This window comes from Hyperolius riggenbachi, chromosome 4, assembly GCF_040937935.1.
Source record: "Hyperolius riggenbachi isolate aHypRig1 chromosome 4, aHypRig1.pri, whole genome shotgun sequence".
Lineage (NCBI taxonomy): Eukaryota > Metazoa > Chordata > Amphibia > Anura > Hyperoliidae > Hyperolius > Hyperolius riggenbachi.
The window spans coordinates 110034029-110053254 of NC_090649.1; the positions used below are offsets into that span (position 1 = coordinate 110034029).

The 19226-nt window shown below is 44.5% G+C and overlaps 1 protein-coding gene across 7 annotated transcripts in view; it reads right to left on the bottom strand.

The window, feature by feature from the left end:
* The window catches only part of STAG1 (STAG1 cohesin complex component), a 275465-nt gene extending 256565 nt beyond the window's left edge, over nt 1–18900 (bottom strand). For 5 of the 7 annotated variants that reach the window (XM_068280397.1, XM_068280399.1, XM_068280398.1 and 2 more), the window contains exon 1: nt 18366–18900. The gene's annotated coding sequence lies outside the window, so the exon portion shown is untranslated. The remainder of the gene's footprint in view (nt 1–18365) is intronic. The other 2 variants (XM_068280396.1, XM_068280394.1) reach the window with 1 other exon arrangement.
* Between the last annotated feature and the right edge of the window lie 326 nt (nt 18901–19226).

Below are 19226 nucleotides of genomic sequence, written 5' to 3' on the forward strand. Positions count from 1 at the left end.
GATTTTAAGCTTGGGATCAGTCGCTGGTAATAAGTAGGCTGTATTTTTTTTTTTTTTTTTTTGCCTAGTTCCATTATTTTCAGAAATAGGATCTGAAGTGAAATTGCATGGTGTGTACCAGGCCTAGACAAGACAAAACATTTACATTGTGCTTTTCGCCTGGCGGACTCCAAGGGCCAGAGCTACAGCCACTAGGGTGCGCTCTATAGGCAGTAGCAGTGTTAGGGCGCCTTGCCCAAGGTCTCCCTACAGAATAGCTGCTGGCTTACTGAACAGCAAGAGCCAAGATTCGAGCCCTGGCAGAGCCCTTAACCAGTACACAACCCAGCCACTTTTGAAGAAAAGTATTATGCAGCAGCTATAAGGAAGGGGTTAATTCTATTGCAGTAAATGGATGTTAGTTTTATTTATTCATTCTCTACTCATATGCATTTGTACCTGTGGAGTAAATTGCTTTCTGCTTTCTCTAGTCTGCTGTAGAACAAAGAATGACAGAATAATAATGAGGGTCATAGCAGAATGCTTTGTTTTTCATTTCCAGTGAAAAGGGTGTTAGAATTAACAGTAATATTTGTATCACATGTTGGGTATTATAATGCTTGTGCGGACTCAATACAACACAACTGTAGTCCTGACATCAGGGTTTTTAAGTACCGTACATGCTCTCTCTACAGCAACACAGTGCATAGATTTATTATTACCTGCACAAAGGGGCTAAACAGTGAATGGAACAACCTATGGCCCTTCTGACAGCTGCATGGAGCGTTAAAGGACACCCGAGGAGAAAACTACAACAATTGTATCTATCCTTCTCCTAAAAAGGACTTAAGATATTCAACGGTTTTATTTTAAATTTAAATCTACTTTAGGTTTTTACTGTTTTATTGTTTTTGCTCCATGACACATACATTGAAGTATGCCAGAGCTAAAATCTATGACCTATTGACCCTTTTTATCTTTCCTGCTCTCATAAGCCATTTTCTGCTAGGAAAAGGTTTCGTAGTTGTAATCTCTCACCAGTGAGGGTCAAACTGTAGTCTGACCCAGTCCTGCCTCAGGACGGAACTGCCACTTTCATACCTGATGTTTCACTCTTTCAGGCAGAGAAAGAAAAAAGGAACACAGCATAGTTATTTGTGTGCTAGGCACTGTACATACCCATGTCTATCATCATGTCACATGTCACCTTGGGTATCCTTTAAAGCTGATCCAAACAGATCAAGTCTTGCAAACATCTGTAATTAACATTACAATTCAATCTGAAATCCTGATTTATTCTCTTTTAACCACTTAAGGACTGCAGTCTTAAAACCCCTTAAAGGGAACCAGAGACGAACCAAGTTTAAAAATGAAAAAAAGAGGTTATACATACCTGGGGCTTCCTCCAGCCCCATCAGCCTGGATCGCTACCACGCCGCCGTCCCTCGCTGCCTCTATCGCCAGTCCCGGGTCCCGTCACTTCCGCTAGACGCGGCCAGTTTTCCGCATGCGCAGGGGCTCCCTACGGCTCTGTGCGCATGCGCCTGCGCAGTGCGGAGGGAGCGCACTGCGCTTGCGTCGACTGGCCAAAATGACGGGACCCGGTACCGGCGGACAGAAGCAGCGGAGAAAGGCGGCGTAGGAGCGATCCTGGCAGATGGGGCTGGAGGAAGCCCCAGGTATGTATAAATATGTTATTTTATTCATATCTGGTTCTCTTTAAGGACCAGACACTTTTTCCATTCAGACCACTGCAGCTTTAACAGTTTATTGCTCGGTCATAAAACCTACCACCTAAATGAATTTTACCTCCTTTTCTTGTCACTAATGCAGCTTTTTTTTGGTGCCATTTGATTGCTGCTGTGATTTTTAGTTTTTACTATATTCATCAAAAAAAAAGACAGATTTTGTCAAAAAATGATTTTGTTTAAATTTCTGTGCTGGCATTTTTCAAATAAAGTAAAATTTCTCTATACATTTTTGTCTAAATTAATTGTGCTATATGTCTTTGATCAATAGACACTTATATTTTTTTTTGTTTGGGTAAAAGTTATAGCATTTACAAACTATGGTGCAAAAAGTTAATTTTCCCATTTTGAAGCATCTGACTTTTTTGAGCACCTGTCATGTTTCATAAGGTGCTAGAATTCCAGGATAGTATAAATAACCCCCAAATGACCCCATTTTGGAAAGAAGACATCCCAAAGTATTCACTAAGTGGCATGGTGAGTTCATAGAAGTTTTTATTTTTTTGTCACAAGTTAGCGGAAAATGACAACTTGTGACAAAAAAAAAAGGTTTCAATTTCTGCTAACTTCTGACAAAAAAAAAAAAAAAATGAAATCCGCCACGGACTCACCATGCCCCTCTCTGAAAACTTTGGGGTGTCTACTTTCCAAAATGGGGTCATTTGTAGGGTTTACTGCCCTGGCATTTTGGGGGGTCCTAAATTTTAAGCACCCCTGTAAAGCCTAAAGGTGCTCATAGGACTTTGGGCCCCTTAGCACCTAGGCAGCAAAAAAAGTGTCACACGTGGTATTGCCGTACTCAGGAGAAGTAGTATAATGTGTTTTGGGGTGTATTTTTACACATACCCATTGCTGGGTGGGAGAAATATCTCTGTAAATGACAATTTTTTTTATTTATTTTTGTTTTTTTTACACACAATTGTCCATTTACAGTGATATTTCTCCCACCCAGCATGGGTATGTGTAAAAATACTCCCCAAAACACATTATACTACTTCTGAGTGGTACCACGGCGGTACCACGTGTGACACTTTTTTGCAGCCTAGGTGCGCTAAGTGTCCCAAAGGTCCTATGAGTACCTTTAGGATTTCACAGGTCATTTTGAGACGTTTGGTTTCCAGACTACTCCTCACGGTTTAGGGCGCCTAAAATGCCAGGGCAGTATAGGAACCCCAAAAGTGACCACATTTTAGAAAGAAGACACCACAAGGTATTCAGTTAGGTGTATGATGAGTTCAAAGATGATTTTATTTTTGTCACAAGTTAGTGGAAATGACATTTTCCGCTAAGTGTCATTTTCCACTAACTGAATACCTTGGGATGTCTTCTTTCTAAAATGGGGTCACTTGTGAGGTTCCTATACTGCCCTGGCATTTTAGGGGCCCAAAACCGTGAGGAGTAGTCTGGAAACCAAATGCCTCAAAATGACTGTTCAGGGGTATAAGCATCTGCAAATTTTGATGACAGGTGGTCTATGAGGGGCCGAATTTTGTGGAACCGGTCATAAGCAGGGTGGCCTCGTAGATGACAGGTTGTATTGGCACTGAAGTGCAGGATGTTCTCAAATCGTGACCTGGACATGGCAGCAGAGAACATGGGCATGTAATGTATTGGGTGCGTAGACCAATAAGACCGCAAAACATTATTTTTTACTAGACCCATGTTAACCACTTAACGACCGCCTAACACCAACAGGCGTCGGCAGGTCGAAGTGGTGTTTCCATAAATGGCCGTTTCATGTCAGTTCACGGAGGGTGTCTCCCTGAATAGCCTGCAAGCCTCCGATCGCGGCTCGCAGGCTAATTGTAAACACACGGGGAAGAAATTCCCGGTGTTTACATCATTACGCAGCAGCGCCGTAAAGGTGATCGGCGATCCCTGGCCTCTGATTGGCCGGGGACCGCCAGCATCTGATAGGCTAAAGCCAACAGCAAGGAGGGGAGGGAAGGGCGGAGAGGGCAGAATAGCACTGCAAAGGGGGGATTTGAAGAGCCCCCCCCACAAAACCCAAACAGTCGACGGCGATCAGACCCCCCCCCCCCAGCAGGACATCCCCCTAGTGGGGAAAAAAGGAGGGAAGTCTGATCACCATGCTGAAAACACGATCTGTGCTGTGGGCAAAAGAGCACACGCAGCACAGATAAGGGGAAAATCCCCTGGTCGTCAAGTGGTTAAGGAGAAGGCCCCCAAAAAATGTTACGTTCAGAAACGGAGTGGTTTCCACCGAAAAGGCTGGGCATGGTAGCTTCTTGGATTGGCGGTTCCATATTGTGTGGCATAACGATTGGTCTCAGCCACAATTAAGTCGTAGAGACCAGCTGTGATCAGAAAAAAAATTCTGCCATTGTGGTGTGGGGCAGGTGAGGGTTTGGCCAGGTGATCAGAAGCCCGCAGGGGGGCAGATTAGGGCCTGATCTGATGGATAGGTGTGCTAGGGGGTGACAGGAGGTGATTGATGGGTGTCTCAGGGTGATTAGAGGGGGGAATAGATGTAAGCAATGCACTGGGGAGGTGATCGGGGGGGTGTCTGAGGGCGATCTGAGGGTGTGGGCGGGTAACTGCGTGCCCTCTAGGGGCAGACTAGGGTCTGATCTGATGGGTAGAAGTGACAGGTGGTGACAGGGTGTGATTGATGGGTGATCATTGGGTGATTAGCAGGGGGGAATAGATGTAAGCAATGCACTGGGGAGGTGATCGGGGGGGGGTCTGAGGGCGATCTGAGGGTGTGGGCAGGTGTTTGGGTGCCCGCAAAGGCAGGGTAGGGTCTGATCTGATGGGTAGCAGTGACAGGGGGTGACGGGGTGTTTGATAGGTGATCAGGGTGTGATTAGAGGGAAGAATAGATGCAAGCAATGCACTGGCGAGGTCATCAGAGGGGGTCTGAGGGCGATCTGAGGGTGTGGGTGATTGGGTGCCCGCAAGGGGCAGATTAGGGTCTGATCTAATGGGTAGCAGTGACAGGTGGTGACGGGGTGATTGATGGGTGATCAGTGGGAAGAACAGATGTAAACAATGCACTTGGGGGGGGGGGCAGTTTAGGACCTAATCTAAAATATAGCTTTGACAGATCGTGACAGGGAGTGATTGATGGGTGATTTTGGGGGGGGGGAGGGGATTGGGTGCAAACAGTGGTCTGAGGGGGTGATGGGGGGGTCTGAGAGGTGCTGTGGGCGATCAGGGGGCAGGGTGTGTGTGTGTGTGTGTGTGTGTGTGTGTGTGTGTGTGTGTGTGTGTGTGTGTGTGTGTGTGTGTGTGTGTGTGTGTGTGTGTGTGTGTGTGTGTGTGTGTGTGTGTGTGTGTGTGTGTGTGTGTGTGTGTGTGTGTGTGTGTGTGTGTGTGTGTGTGTGTGTGTGTGTGTGTGTGTGTGTGTCATTACTACAATGGCTGCCTCCTACCCTGGTGGTCGCTCGATCACTGGGACCACCAGGGGAGGAGGCAGCCAGTATAATACACTGTTAGCTTAACAAAGTGTATTATACACTTTGCATGCGGCAGATCGAGGGTTAACAACCCGCCGGCGCTGCTAAATGGCCGGCGGGTTGATGTCGCGGGTAGGCGGAGCCTACTGCCGGCGGATGTGCGCATCTATGCGCTTGATCCCCGGCTGATCAGTCACCCAGTTGCCACCGCCGATCGGCGCTACGCGGCCCTGGGGGTGCCACTTTGCCGCCGCCGCCTATTGGTAGTGGGCTGTCGGCAAGTGGTTAAACTATAAACATTCTTTCAACGATCGTACTTCCATGCTGAAGCCCCTCTCCTCCTGCCAGTACTGCTCTGCTGAGGCAAGGAATTCAGCAGAATGGTGTTGTATGCTTGGACAACTATCACACAGGCTCCCAGCATCACAAACGCAGACAAATAGCATGCATTCGCATTTTGCGTTTTTCATGAAGCTGGTAGCCTGGATTTGATGCAGCACTTATCAAAAATGTTCAATAGTGGTCAACATTTAGCCTAGATAGTATTATTGTATTTTCTATTTATAATGCTGTGGGTGCAATATGCTCTTTTTAAAGGAAATCTGTAGGGGGAAAAATTGCTCCCGGGGGTACTTACTTCTGGAGGAGGAAGCCTCTGGATCTTTAAGGACCACTGGCGTGAAAAATCTTAACATTTAAAATATATGTAAACATATAAATAAGTAGTATGTTTCTTCCAGAGTAAAATGAGCCATAAATTACTTTTCTCCTATGTTGCTGCCGCTAACAGTAAGTAGTAGAGTTCTGACATTACCGACATTATAGAGACACTCCCTGAAAAATATTTATGTATAGATAATGGCCAGCCTCCCTGCTTACTGTACACTATTTGGCCAATGAACGTAGCAACTGCCACTAAGTGCATTTGAAAATAAAGAACACCCTGAGAACACCCCCCCCCCCCCCATTGAGGAGATGCTAGAAGTAAAGAATTGTGGGTAGGAGGAGGTGGTTATTACCAGCATGTGACCGCAGAGGGTTTTCCTCCCTGTTTTTTGACCACCTCCTTCCATTTCAAATCCCTCCCTCCGTTCTGCATATTAAGCAATATTAAGCATTTACAATATTAAGTGGATGGGTGAAACGGAGGAGGTATTTGGATACATTTTCGCGCTCCCTCCTGATGAAAAATGTATCCAAATTCCTCCTTCGTTTCACCCATCCACTTAATATTATAAATGCTTAATACTGTAAATGGGCTGCTCTCTGCTGCCTGAAATATGTACAGTATAAGCTGTTACTGTGTGCTGCTAATAAACTAGCTGCAGAGCAAGCTGCAGCAGCTGTGCGAAAACCCACATCGCCAGGTACATTTATGCTATAAATAGATCTAAAATAAGGAATGGCCACACCCCCTTCTTTCCCTGGTCAATTGTGATTTTGAGAAAAAAAATAAAAACCGAACAACCACAGACTATTTATCGCACGAATTCCGCACGAATAGCTGTATAGTACAGAACATGTCCCTTGTTCTTGTCAAACTTGACTGGAATAGCACTGTGCATGAAAATTCTAAGGTAATCAGATTCATCTCACTGTTACATTTCGAGTCATCTACTAAAATCTCAGTAGGGATCAGGATTCCATCCCCGGGCAACAGTACAGAGTCCAAAAGCATGTTGCTAGCCTCCAGACTTGTTCTGTTGCTATGGAGGGGGGAGGAGCTGACAGAGTGGTGTATGATGGACCGCCACAGAGCTGGTAGAGTGAGTAACAGAACAATGCCCTCAGCCAAGACAGCGCGGCAAGCAAATCCATGGCAGAGGTACCGGCGCTGTAGACCTGCTATATTCTCAGCAAAGTCAGCCCAATCAGCCGCCTGGGTTGATATCCATCTAGAGTCTGTAAAATGCTTTTTAAGTCTTCCAAAACAATACAGCACAGCTTTTGTACTGTGCTGGATCGTTTTGGAAGACTTTGATTACTAATCCGGCTGGTACACGGGTGGATCTGCTGCATGCCTGACCCCAGAACCATTTGAGTGCTGTCCCACCTTTTTCTGGAGATTGTACAATGCTTTAGAGTGCAGCAAACAATAATTGAGAACAAAGTGAGAGGTTGTCTTAGGGGAGAACTACATGGTGAAGAGCTTTCATTCCAGAAAGAAGCTTGGTAGAATGATAATCAAGCTAGTACTGTTGAAGAAAATGGTCAATAGAAAGTCCCTCCCCTCTGAGTTTCCAAACCTCTTAAATGGCCCATTAATGAAATGGATGGTTTGTTTCCTTTCCTCCAAACACTGTATGGTTTGTTTAATTTGCTCCAAATGTCTGGAACATACAGGGTTACATTTACAAAAAGTGTGAGGTATTTGCTGCAGCATTTCAGAATAGCTTTGGATTAACCAATAATGGTTTGAAATGGTAGTTCTTGTATCCCAAGTTGGTTGATGGAGATAAACTGCTAACAGCCATTTGTGAAGAGATAGGGAAGCAATTAGAAATAGAGGCATTTGAGATGTTTAATTTGAATTTATAGCCATTTCCAGATGACAAATTCAAATACCGTACCTTACAAATTACCTCCCAATCTTAGTGAATTGAGTCTACCGCAATCACTATATGCATCATCTCGTAAGTGGTCGTTCATCACCACTGCTGCCGGGTTTAGTGGAAAACATGAATCTCATGAATGTAAAGTGGGTGCAAAGTTTCTAAAACAAACATTCCCATGTACTGGGTGCCCACAAGCTGCCCCATTCATTTCTATATCCTCATTCACAGTGGAGTAACCTGAATCGGCATATTCAGGGCAAATCAGACTGTCAAAGCAGAAACCAGCTTTACCCAGATGCAATGCCAGCCTCTGTCCTCCTGTAAATAGAATTCATGTGCTGGCCAATCCAGTAAACAGGAAGCTAAGTTCAAACTGACATCAAGCTGTAAACTGATTAGCTCATGTTAGAGAGTGTAACGTGATTCCTACCATAATTATTTTTTCTACCTCACCCCATAAAGCTTCCATGTTAAAGTGAAACCGTAAACACGAATTGAACTTCATCCCAATCAGTAGCTGATACCCCCTTTCCCATGAGAAATCTTTTCCTTTTCTCAAACTGATCATCAGGGGGCTCTGTATGGCTGATTTTGTGGTGATCTCCCTGACAACACTGTGGGAGCCTTGTTGCATTGTGGGAAATAAAAGCTGTTTCTAACTGCCAAAAAAGCAAGCAGCATCTCCTTCCACAGACATCACTTTCCAGCAGTAAAAATGTCACAATGTGATAAATGTCTGAGTGTAAATCAGGGGGAGGAAAGATTTTACAATGAGCAAACTGACTAAATTTATACATAAATATTTTAAGTGTTAAGCACTTTTTTATTACAGTACATTATTTTACCTGGAGTTCCTCTTCAACTGCACTCATGAGCCTATTAACAGAAAGTAGACTGTCAACCAAATTAATTGATCGTGAACAGTAACCCTAAAGGTGGCCACACACCATACAATTGAAAGATCCAATTTTTCACCAATTTGATAATTTCTATCAGTTGCCCTGAAAAATCAAGAGCTTTGGTTTTCGATCGATAAATCCAATTGAATTTAACATTTTTTTATTTTTAGGAGATTGGACATGTTGGAAATTTCAGACCAACTTTATCAAGAATTGTATGGTACGTGATAGACAGTCAATTACTTGATGTACAGTTCCAAATATTTTTTTCTGAGCTTTCAATTATTTTATTTGTGGTTGGGGAAAAAGTGAGCATAGGTGTGTGGTAAACTTGTCAGATTTTTGAATTGCTAAAATCAGTTAGAAAAACTGATTGCTATTCTTGAATTGAACAGATATTTAAAAAAAATGTATTCTGTGTGACCACCTTAAGTATCCGAGAAATATGTGTGAAGTGAGGCACTACTCTCATAACCACACACAGAACTGCTTATGGATACACACTCTACTGTCCTGCAGGCAGCGGTTGTTGAAGAGCAGTGAGATCCGTATGTTATCTGCGCCGCAGTGCGCACACAATTCCCTGGCATCTGCAATCTACCCATCGCTTGGTTCAAGGCACTGCATGCATTGTTGGCTTGTGCAGTGTGATCTGTCTGTGTGGTGTGTGAGAGACCGGTCTCCATTGAAGGGCTTAGCCATTAGGTCATGGGGTCCCCCTGATTCATGCTTTTAGAGTGGGGTGTCCCCTGCTCTGTGGGAATATACTGATACTGTGATTGGCTAATACATTTTCCCTTTACTTCACATGGAGTTGAGCAATGTTTTTTTTTAATTTTGAGTATCCCCAAGTGTGCCTAAAGTACAGCTATAAGAAAATTTGACATTGTTTTTAATTATAACATAGTTCATTCCAACCCTACCAGTTACACTGATGCAGTGGCACAACAAGAGGAGAGATTTCAACTGGGGAACTGAGAGCAACATCGCTGGACAGACTGTTCAGATGCGTAGTTGGCCTGTAAGGGTATTGCTTAGTACTGGTCCAAGCCCTATCCCATCGAACCATATAAGTCCTAGCCATGCCAGTGGAATGTTTTCCAGCCGGATGGCATGAAATAGTAGCGGGGTGGGGCGAGATGAGGATGCAGGGCCAGTGCTTCTGTGAGCAACTCTGCTTACAGCATAGGAGGAGGTGAGCCGATGACAGCCGAGTGGTCACCAAAACTAGCCGGGTGGAGCACCCGGCTAAAAGAGCCTGGGGAGAACACTGCATGCACTGATGAGGAGCAGTAAGTCCAAAACAGACAGTATGTAGGATTGGATGAGCAGCCTTGCTTTCAAGGGGCATAAAGAGATTATTTGCATATTTGGTAAGTGATGCATCATGGGAAACCACAACTGCTCACTCACATCCGAATTACCTTCTGTTTTAAGAAGGCAAAATTACTTTTGGCATTCTCTACTCCGCAACAGAACTGGCTTCTAAATATTTCCTGATGGATCCTTGATGGGATAGAGTGGTCCCTAAATTCAATAATTTATCTATGTAAAGCAACAGTTGGTAGCCAATTCTGAAGTTTTACTGATTGCAGTACATAGAATTGGCATCCAAAAATTGGTGGACAGGACACACCAGCTTCTAAATTACAGATGAATTTAATACTGGTGTAAAATGTACATACAGACATGTAGACTTCTGATGTTGAAACCACTGTGCTTTTTCTCAGCCATTAGTTTGATTTCTGTACTACCATCCTTCATCTTCTGTGTATAACTTAAAGCGGAATATAACCCTGCATTTCAACTTTGCTCTAAAACATTATTTACAGTATATTATATGCAACCAGAATTTTTTTTTACTAGACCACCATTGGAAGGGTTACACACAGCTTTAAAGTTCCTTGAGATTTCTGCAGACGCATCCCAAGCTGACAAAGATACATTTTGTTTACATAAATGTATCTAAGTGTTGAATGTGACTCACTCTCTCAGGAGCGGAGGACAGCCAAAGAGTGTGTAACATTTCTCAATAGATACATATAACTAAATAGAATGTAATAATCTGAACTTCTGCACATCTCTCCACGGAACCTTAAACCTCTGTGTTTAACCCTTCCAATACTGGTCTAGTAAAAAAAAAAAATCAGACAAGCTAAATTTTTGGCAAAGTGTTTTGTGCCCGAGTAGCAGCTGTCTCTCTTTCTTGCTTTCTCCATGGGATGGTACATGCTGCTCAGCTGAGCCATATGTCCAGACAGGAACGGTTACTATCGCAGGTAGATAACTGTTGGCAGAAATGATCAATCATTTTGGTAAACAAAAGCTACAGGACTGTATACGGTTTTAGTAGCAGGTTAAACGTTGAGCGCACAAGTAAGACAAACCATAATCATAAGCTTATATTATAAGGTGAGGTTAATCAGAGCTCATACCCAACATACTGCCAATCTTACCAACTGAACAGATGAGAACGTCAAACACACATGTGCATAACGGATCTATTGTTCTTAGCAACATAGTATATTGACCAAATGCACAGCATGTGTATGATCGACTGGTATTCCACTGCTAATCAAATGGTGATAACCATTTTCTAGTTGTGATTACTTCTGAATTTAGGATGACCCAATACATTTTTTTGAATCATCTGCTGGATCAGACGCGAATCTATAGTTGGGTGTACAAGGTCCTAAAACCAAGAAGACATGCTCAATGAGGGTCGTTCATCGAAATCAAATTGGTGGGGTGAGGCAGGAACATTGGGAAGGGGCTTTGCATTGGCATCATGGACCAAGTCTTCATGTTGGACACCTGTACTAAACCAAATTTCAGCCAAGACGGTCCTGAATGGCCAGCCTCAAGTGATCGTGTCACCTAATGTGTGTATATAGCTTAGATTTTATGAGGAACATAAGTACCTGCATTACATGTGTACATAGTACTGACATCTTCCACAGATCCTTACAAAGTCCATAGTCAAGTCACTAGTGGTTCCTCAGAGGAGTTCACAATCTAAATCCCTACCATACCCATAGACTAAAGGTGGCCACACACACGATACAATTTAGAGATCCAATTTTTCAACAATTCAATAATTTCAATTGGTTGTCGTGAAAAAACGAGAGCTTTTCTTTTTCAAATTTTCAGTTTTTTCAGCTTTTGGAGATTGGACATGTTGGAAATTTCAGACCAACTTTATCAAGAATTACTTGATGTACAGTTCCAATTTTTTCTAAGTGTTCAATTACTTTATTTATGATTGGGGAAAAATTGAACATAGGTGTGTGGTACATAGGTCAGATTTTTGAATTGTAATGCTAAGCATAGACTGTTAGTTTTTTTTTTTTTTTTTAAATCAATCGAGCCGCTGATGGCTCAATTGATATATAGATTCCTCGCTCGATCCCCGTGGGTGGACAATAGCGGGGAATCGAGCGGCTGATACGGGATGCCCGCAGGGACGAGCGGGGATCGATCCGCGCGGACGAGCGGTGACGCACTGGCTCGATACCGGCGCATAAACGTGCCGTGTATGCCCGGCATTACAGTCTGAAAAATGTATTGCTATTCTTGAACTGAACAGATATTTAAAAAAAAAAAAAATATGTTGTATGGTGTGTGGCCACCTTTAGTCTCTGTTCCCACCTGTTGACGGGTTACATGCGACCAGTGGAAGCGGACAGTGCAGAGTCCATTCCGATGGTCCGCTGTGGTACGGGCTAGAGCCGGGCACAGATGCGCTCCCCCATATATAGGGAAAAGCATCCACCTGCCTGGGATTATTGCAGACTGCACAGGATCCCACGGATTTGTTGCAGCATGACAAGTGTGAACGTCTCCCATTTAGCACTCCAGCACTGCAAGCCAAGACCGCTATCCACTACTCCACTGCGCCATTAAGAAGATCCCGATTAAATGCTGTGGTTGGCCATCTACTCTTTGCATGTGGTAACTGGCATTGATGATAAAAAAAGCATTTGAAGGTGGCTCAATGCAGCACCACAAGTCACAGTGTCCAACTCCTGGATGCATGAATATGTTCTAGAGAGAGCTTTATTATTTTTCCTCAACAAAACGACTTCCACTTTAAAAATTTACCACAGACATTACAAATGTTGTTAGATCCAATTAAAATCAACTAAGGCTAGCTTTGAGCACAACGGCATCACTGAAGATCTAGTATCACTGTTCGGAAAAAAAAAAACCGCAAACCCATCAAATAGAAATCTGTACACAGTAAGGCCTAGGACCCACCAGCAGCACTTTTGTAAGCACCTGTGATTTGTAAAGCTTTGCAAATGAAATGCTATGGGTGTTTGTTTTTTTCAAATCACATCCCTCACGTGGGATCTAAAGCACTACATCAGCAAGAGCTTTTCAAATCACAACATTAGAAAAGTGCTGCTAGTGGGTCCCAGGCCTTTGACAGTTGCATTTACTTCATGTTGGTGAAGATTATGGTAATCTACTCATGTCCAAATTCCTGCTTATTTCAGTTTGTTTCCCTCAATATCATGAAGAAGCATAGTATGACAACTGACCCACACATAAATAGATCACACAATACTTGCCAACTGCCCATCCCTAAAACCTCAAGTCAGATAAAAGTAACTACTCATTAAATTGCATGTTATTCTTCACACTAGACAATACTCAAACCATGCCATAATGCACTCATGTTTACCAAATTATTATTCATGCAGTTTGATCAAATGTCATAGATTGTACAATCAAAAATAATATCAGGAAATCCAAACCTAAGCACACAAGTTGACATTTCATCTACAGCTCGGTTTCCATCGTTTGAATCACCTCACGGAACATGGCATGCAAATCATGCTCTTCATACATACTTGAGACATCACAGCTGGACGCCTGACATTACTCACATATTAAGCATGAAAGTCAAGTAGATTAGAAAAACTCCCACACACAATATAGGCCAAGCACAAGTATTGCAGTCTGGCTCATCTCTTTGTTTGCCGCACCATTCTGGTATAGGTTTAAAAGATCAAGCTAACTAGCAATGGTTGACTTTTAAAGCCATGTACACATGTAGATGGCACATTCCCGGCAGGAATCATAACCAAACATTGCAAGCCCGAGTCTGTACATACACGTCGTTGACCTGCAGGCTTCTGTTGCAGTTTCCCACCACTGCCATTTGCCGACCCCTGGAACATATCCAACAAATCATGGTCACGCTTCTCTTCATGCACAAGTGTGGCCGTACAGGTATGCCTGTGCAGTGAGCCAAAGGTGCTATACACTGAAGTGGCTTTGTGCTCTTGCACAGGTGGCGTAAAAAATTTTTGCAGGTGCATTACGGCCATGCTTGTGCATAAAGAGGTGCGAAGTTTTATTCATAAAAAGGGTACTGGGTGGTCTTCAGGGAAATGTGGGAAACCACTGGAGGATCCATAGGCTTCCCTCTTTGGTAAGTATCTACTATGGCCTAGTGCACACCAAAAACCGCTAGCAGATCCGCAAAATGCTAGCAGATTTTGAAACGATTTTTCTTATTTTTCTGCAGCGTTTCAGCTAGCGTTTTGCGGTTTTGTGTAGCGGTTTTGGTACAGTAGATTTCATGTATTGTTACAGTAAAGCTGTTACTGAACAGCTACTGTAACAAAAAACGCCTGGCAAACTGCTCTGAAGTGCCGTTTTTCAGAGCGGTTTGCGGTTTTCCTATACTTAACATTGAGGCAGAAACGCATCCGCAATCCAAAATCTGCAGCAGCCCGGGAGTATGCGTTTCTGCAAAACGCCTCCCGCTCTGGTGTGCACCACCCCATTGAAATACATTACCCTAGCGGATCCGCACCCGCAAGCAGATCGCAAACGGCAGCGGAAACGCTCCGGTGTGCACTAGGCCTAAGTTTGTTTTCGCCCACTTTGGGTTCTATTTACCTTGTGTCTTTCCAAAGTTTATTTGAATGACTATGCATACTAGGGGGGATAAATAGATATACTAGCAATCAGAAGCTGCACAAGGTCACTTTTGTCACTATGAAAAAAGAAGGCCCATCATTTCTGGAGCAGAAGTGTGAAACCCGTGTCTGGAAACTAACCGGAACCCCATACTATACTCTGTGTAATGAGACAACAGCAAAATAACACATCCAACATGGCATCCAGCTTCACACAAATGTAAAGAAGAGATGGTATAATGTGATTGCTAACAATCCTGGCTGACGTGCAAATTTAGCATAAACTGAATGCTGCTTGGAAATGGGCCAATCAAATGAACTTCCTGTGTATTCTGACTGGACAAAGCATGTGGCCATCAATAAGCCCAAAGCAGTAATCCTCAAACCCATGATCAAGATTTAAAAGCAGTACACGTTCTGCAAAAAACCTCATGTGCGCCATTGAGGTCGTGTCTGGATATGAATGAACTAAACGGGTTTAAGAAACAATGATCATTGAGAATGAATGACAAACCTGGAGACTGGATGCCCCAAAGATATAATGGCAACTCATTTTGATAACAAGGAAACAAAGTAAATGTTTGTCACCATACTCCATGAAAACGAATCTACACTTTGCCACAAAACATCCCAAGCTTAATCTCAAGACATTTCAAAAAGAAGAAAAAAAAGACCTCCATAACCTTGACTGAGGCATTTAGATTCCACTACTTTGGTCATCAAACCTCAGGAAACTGAAATCTGACTTGTTGCTATGCGTTACACCACTTTGTATGATGCCAACTGAAACGTGCAAGTGTTTGTGTTCCATTAAGACTCAAAAGTAAACATGTAGCTGCTGGAAGAACTCAACATGTGGTCTACTTAATGACCTGCAATGCATCTCCAGCCCCAGACATTGGATAGTGCCTCTTCCAATAAGGCCGGACTAAAATTCAACAGCTTATTATTACAGTTTGATTAATTACATGATGAGAAAAGTATACTACATTCTCCAACGCCAAACTATGGTTTCTTTCGCACGGGCAGCAGTCAAGTGGTCTGTCCAACACCTTTTAGCTGGTTCCATGGATCTACCAGGCTCTTACAACTAGATAAAAGCACTCATCACATCATCACAGGCAGTATATGGTTGCATTCAGCCCATGGCACATGAGTAGGCAGCTAGAGCCTGGTGGCCATGACGTGCAGTAGTTTACCACTGCAGAGAAACCACACTGTTCACCAAACGCGTGTACAGACATGTGGTTACAAATTCCACCATTCAGTTGCATTGCAGCCAGATGGCACTTATTGCCCAATAGATTGGTAAGTAAACAGGTCCACTTCCAAGGTCCATTTGAAAGAGGCCTCAATCCTTGTATACAGACACTTAAATACTGTCACCTTTAAATGATCATTGACCAGACAGACAGTTTGGGAAACAATTGCTGTACAGACATACTGTTTAGTTGAGCAACGTGCACTGCTTAATGGAAAAGGGACAGTACTTAAATAAGTCTTCAAGCACAAGAAAGGAAATAATGCCCTTGTTTGTCGCTTAGCGATTCAGCATACCAAACGTCTAAATATCATAATGAAGACACACAATGATACAATCTTGCAGGGCTGATTCCAATTTCGACTCAGTTTATGACACCACCGACTCAGACTACACAAAATTGCTCCAACTCCTCGACTCCTTAGTCTAATTCTTACCAGGGCTGTTAATTTGCAACAAAAATCAACGACTGCAAAATTAATGAAACCACTGAATCCAACTCCAGGAATCCAAAATTGCTCCAACTCCACAGCCCTGCAATCTTGATTGTACAATTTTACCAAATCTGTGTAGTAGAAAGGTAAGCGGATTGAAGATACCTTTTAAGTTTTGATAGATGCTCATATTATACACAAGTGGTAAGATTGGACAGTCAAGATTGTATCATTCATGGGCACCTAAAAAGCAGCTGTACGCATGCTATATTCTTGGTGGAGACCTCTTAGAATGGTAATCTTGGCAGAGTTGTGTACAAGGTTTGACCTGTGGAATAATAGAGAAGTCCACAGAGTTTGAGGAAAACAAAAAAAAAAACAAAAAAGATGCTCTAGGCAAAAGATCCAAGACTTGAGAGCTTTCTTAACACAGGCCATGAGACTAAAGGTGGCCATACACTGGTCGATGTGCCATTAGATCGACCAGCTGACAGATCCCTATCTGATCGAATCTGATCAGATAGGGATCGTATGGCTGCCTTTACTGCAAACAGATTGTGAATCGATTTCAGCCTGAAACCGATCACAATCTGTTCAGCTGCTCCTGCCGCCTGTCCCCCCCCCCCCCCTCCCCGTATACATTACCTGAGGCTGGCTCCCGGGCATCTTCTCCGCACTGCACCGCACCGCTGTTCTTGCTCCATCCCGGCGCTTCCTGTGTTACTCCGTGACCAGGAAGTTCAAATAGAGCGCCCTCTATTTCAACTTCCTGGTCACCGGAGTGACACAGGAAGTATAAGCGTACACTGGGACATGCGGAAATGCGGTGCAGCGAGGAGAAGAGGACCCCGGAGCCAGCTTCAGGTAATGTATACATGCTCGGATCGGGCCCGAATCGTACGCCGCAAGCGACGCGCTCCTACCGCCGGGCGATCGAGGGTAATTTCCCGCACGGCGCGATCGACGGTCCGATCCGATTTCGGGAGGGAATCGGATCGGCGGGTGCGTTTAGCGCAAGCGATTGGCAGCAGATCCGATCCCAGGATCGGATCTGCTGTCGAAACGGCCGTGAATCGAGCCAGTGTATGGCCTGCTTAAGTTTATCATCTAGTCTACTTTAAGGGACCCAGCAGGAAACCTTATAGGGAACAGTTGTCCAATCACAGAACCCTCTAAAGCATTGCGACTGGCCAATTAGTGTGGGGATAGGTTACTACAACCTATTGGAACCCTAACAGTTCGAGAGGGTGCAGTTCATTCAATCACATTAATTTAAAAAGTAGGCTAGTGCCAATAAAAGTACATTAAGTGCCAATAAAAGTACATTGACCATTATTTAATTCTACATATTTGAACTTATATCACTTAACTGGAGATGGTGGCGAAGAAGCACATAATTCTTGTAAACAGTCCACGCCATTTAATTTGTATTTAATATGAAGACCACATTGAGGTACCATAAAGTATTTTGAACATTTGGTCTAAAAATAAACATCTAGTCATTGCCCAATAATCTCAAACATGCTAATTTTAGGTGAACATTCAAACTGATAGGGTCAAGAGATACATAGCATGGCAATAAATACATATGCATTTCTAGTCTAAGAAAGAGCAGGAACCACAAAGCTGGCAATCTAAAGGCTCCATAACCAGTATGTAACAAAGACAACTGTAGTCCATTAACCAAGTTTTGGGTCCCAACTTCTCTGGTTTCTCATGCATGCCATCAGGTCCTCCTGAACAATCTATGTCATTCAGGATCAGAACAATGGCCCAGTGACAGCTGAGGACCCCACATGGCTGCCCTCTCTGTCAGTGGACAGTCAGTTTCCCAGTCTGCACAGTGGCTGGGCCAAGGAGCTGACACTCCACAGGATCTCTGTGGTGAAGTTGGTGCACAGCCCAAGTGACTTCTCGCCACCTGGACCACAGAGCTGACAATCCAGTGAAGTGCATCTGCTCACGTCACAATGCCACGCAAGCCCCTCCCCCTCCTCCATGTTGCCGTGCTGGGCACAGGCCCGGGATAGGAGGGGGAGGAGTGCCGGTATGAGCCGGTGGCGGGAAGCCCTCTCTCTCTCTGTCCCCTCCCCCCGTGTTCCCGCGCTCCGGCCTCCATCCCATCCCGCCGCCTCACCTCCACCGGACATCCCGGCTCCCGTGCTGCTCGTCCTGGTAGTGCTCCGCCCGGGGTCAGGGGACGGCTCCCGCTGCTGCCCGTCCTCGGGTGAGGGGCACAAAGGCTCCGCCGGAGGGGGGGTTAATCCTTAGGCCTGTACGGGTAATGTCCTCTCACCCGCCGCCGTACACCACGGGGGGGCAGAATTGGGGGTCTCGGGTAAATATCAAATGCTAATAGCAATAATGGGAATAATAAGCCCCGGGCCGCGCCTGGCAGGGAGCAGCAATCCTAAGCCGCCATCTGGCGGTATCTCGCTCACCGGAATGGCGCCGCCGCTTGTCCGGAGAACGGGCGCCCTCTGGCGGAGACAGACCGGGAGGCTGGGAGGGGGCGGGGTTCGCTCAATCGCCATGGAAACGGGCGGGAGTAAAGGGGCGGTGTTGTCTCAGGCGCTGGTCACGCAGGGAGAGGCGGGGGCATCCAGTCACCATGGCAATTGGAAAGGGGGCGGGGCGCTGTGATATGTTATGTATCCATGGAAACACGCAGCAAAGCACTCGCTATGTTTCCTTATGGGCCTACATGGGCGTATGTACACAGAAACGCCAATACGCAGTGCTGAGACGTGAGGGGGAAATATTGGTGCTGCATTTGTAATGAACAGGAATCGTGAACGCGCGCATGAGTCAGTGATTATATCTGCGCAGGCGCCGACCTCTTCGCGCTCACTGCTTGTGCACGCAGGCCGTTCTCAGCGTAACCCTGGTAACAAGAACGTCACGGAGAATTAGAAGAATTAAATTGTGCCGCTCAGTGCTGCCACCTACTGGCGTACCAGAGCACGTGCATTCTATAAATCCGAGTTAGCTTGGATGT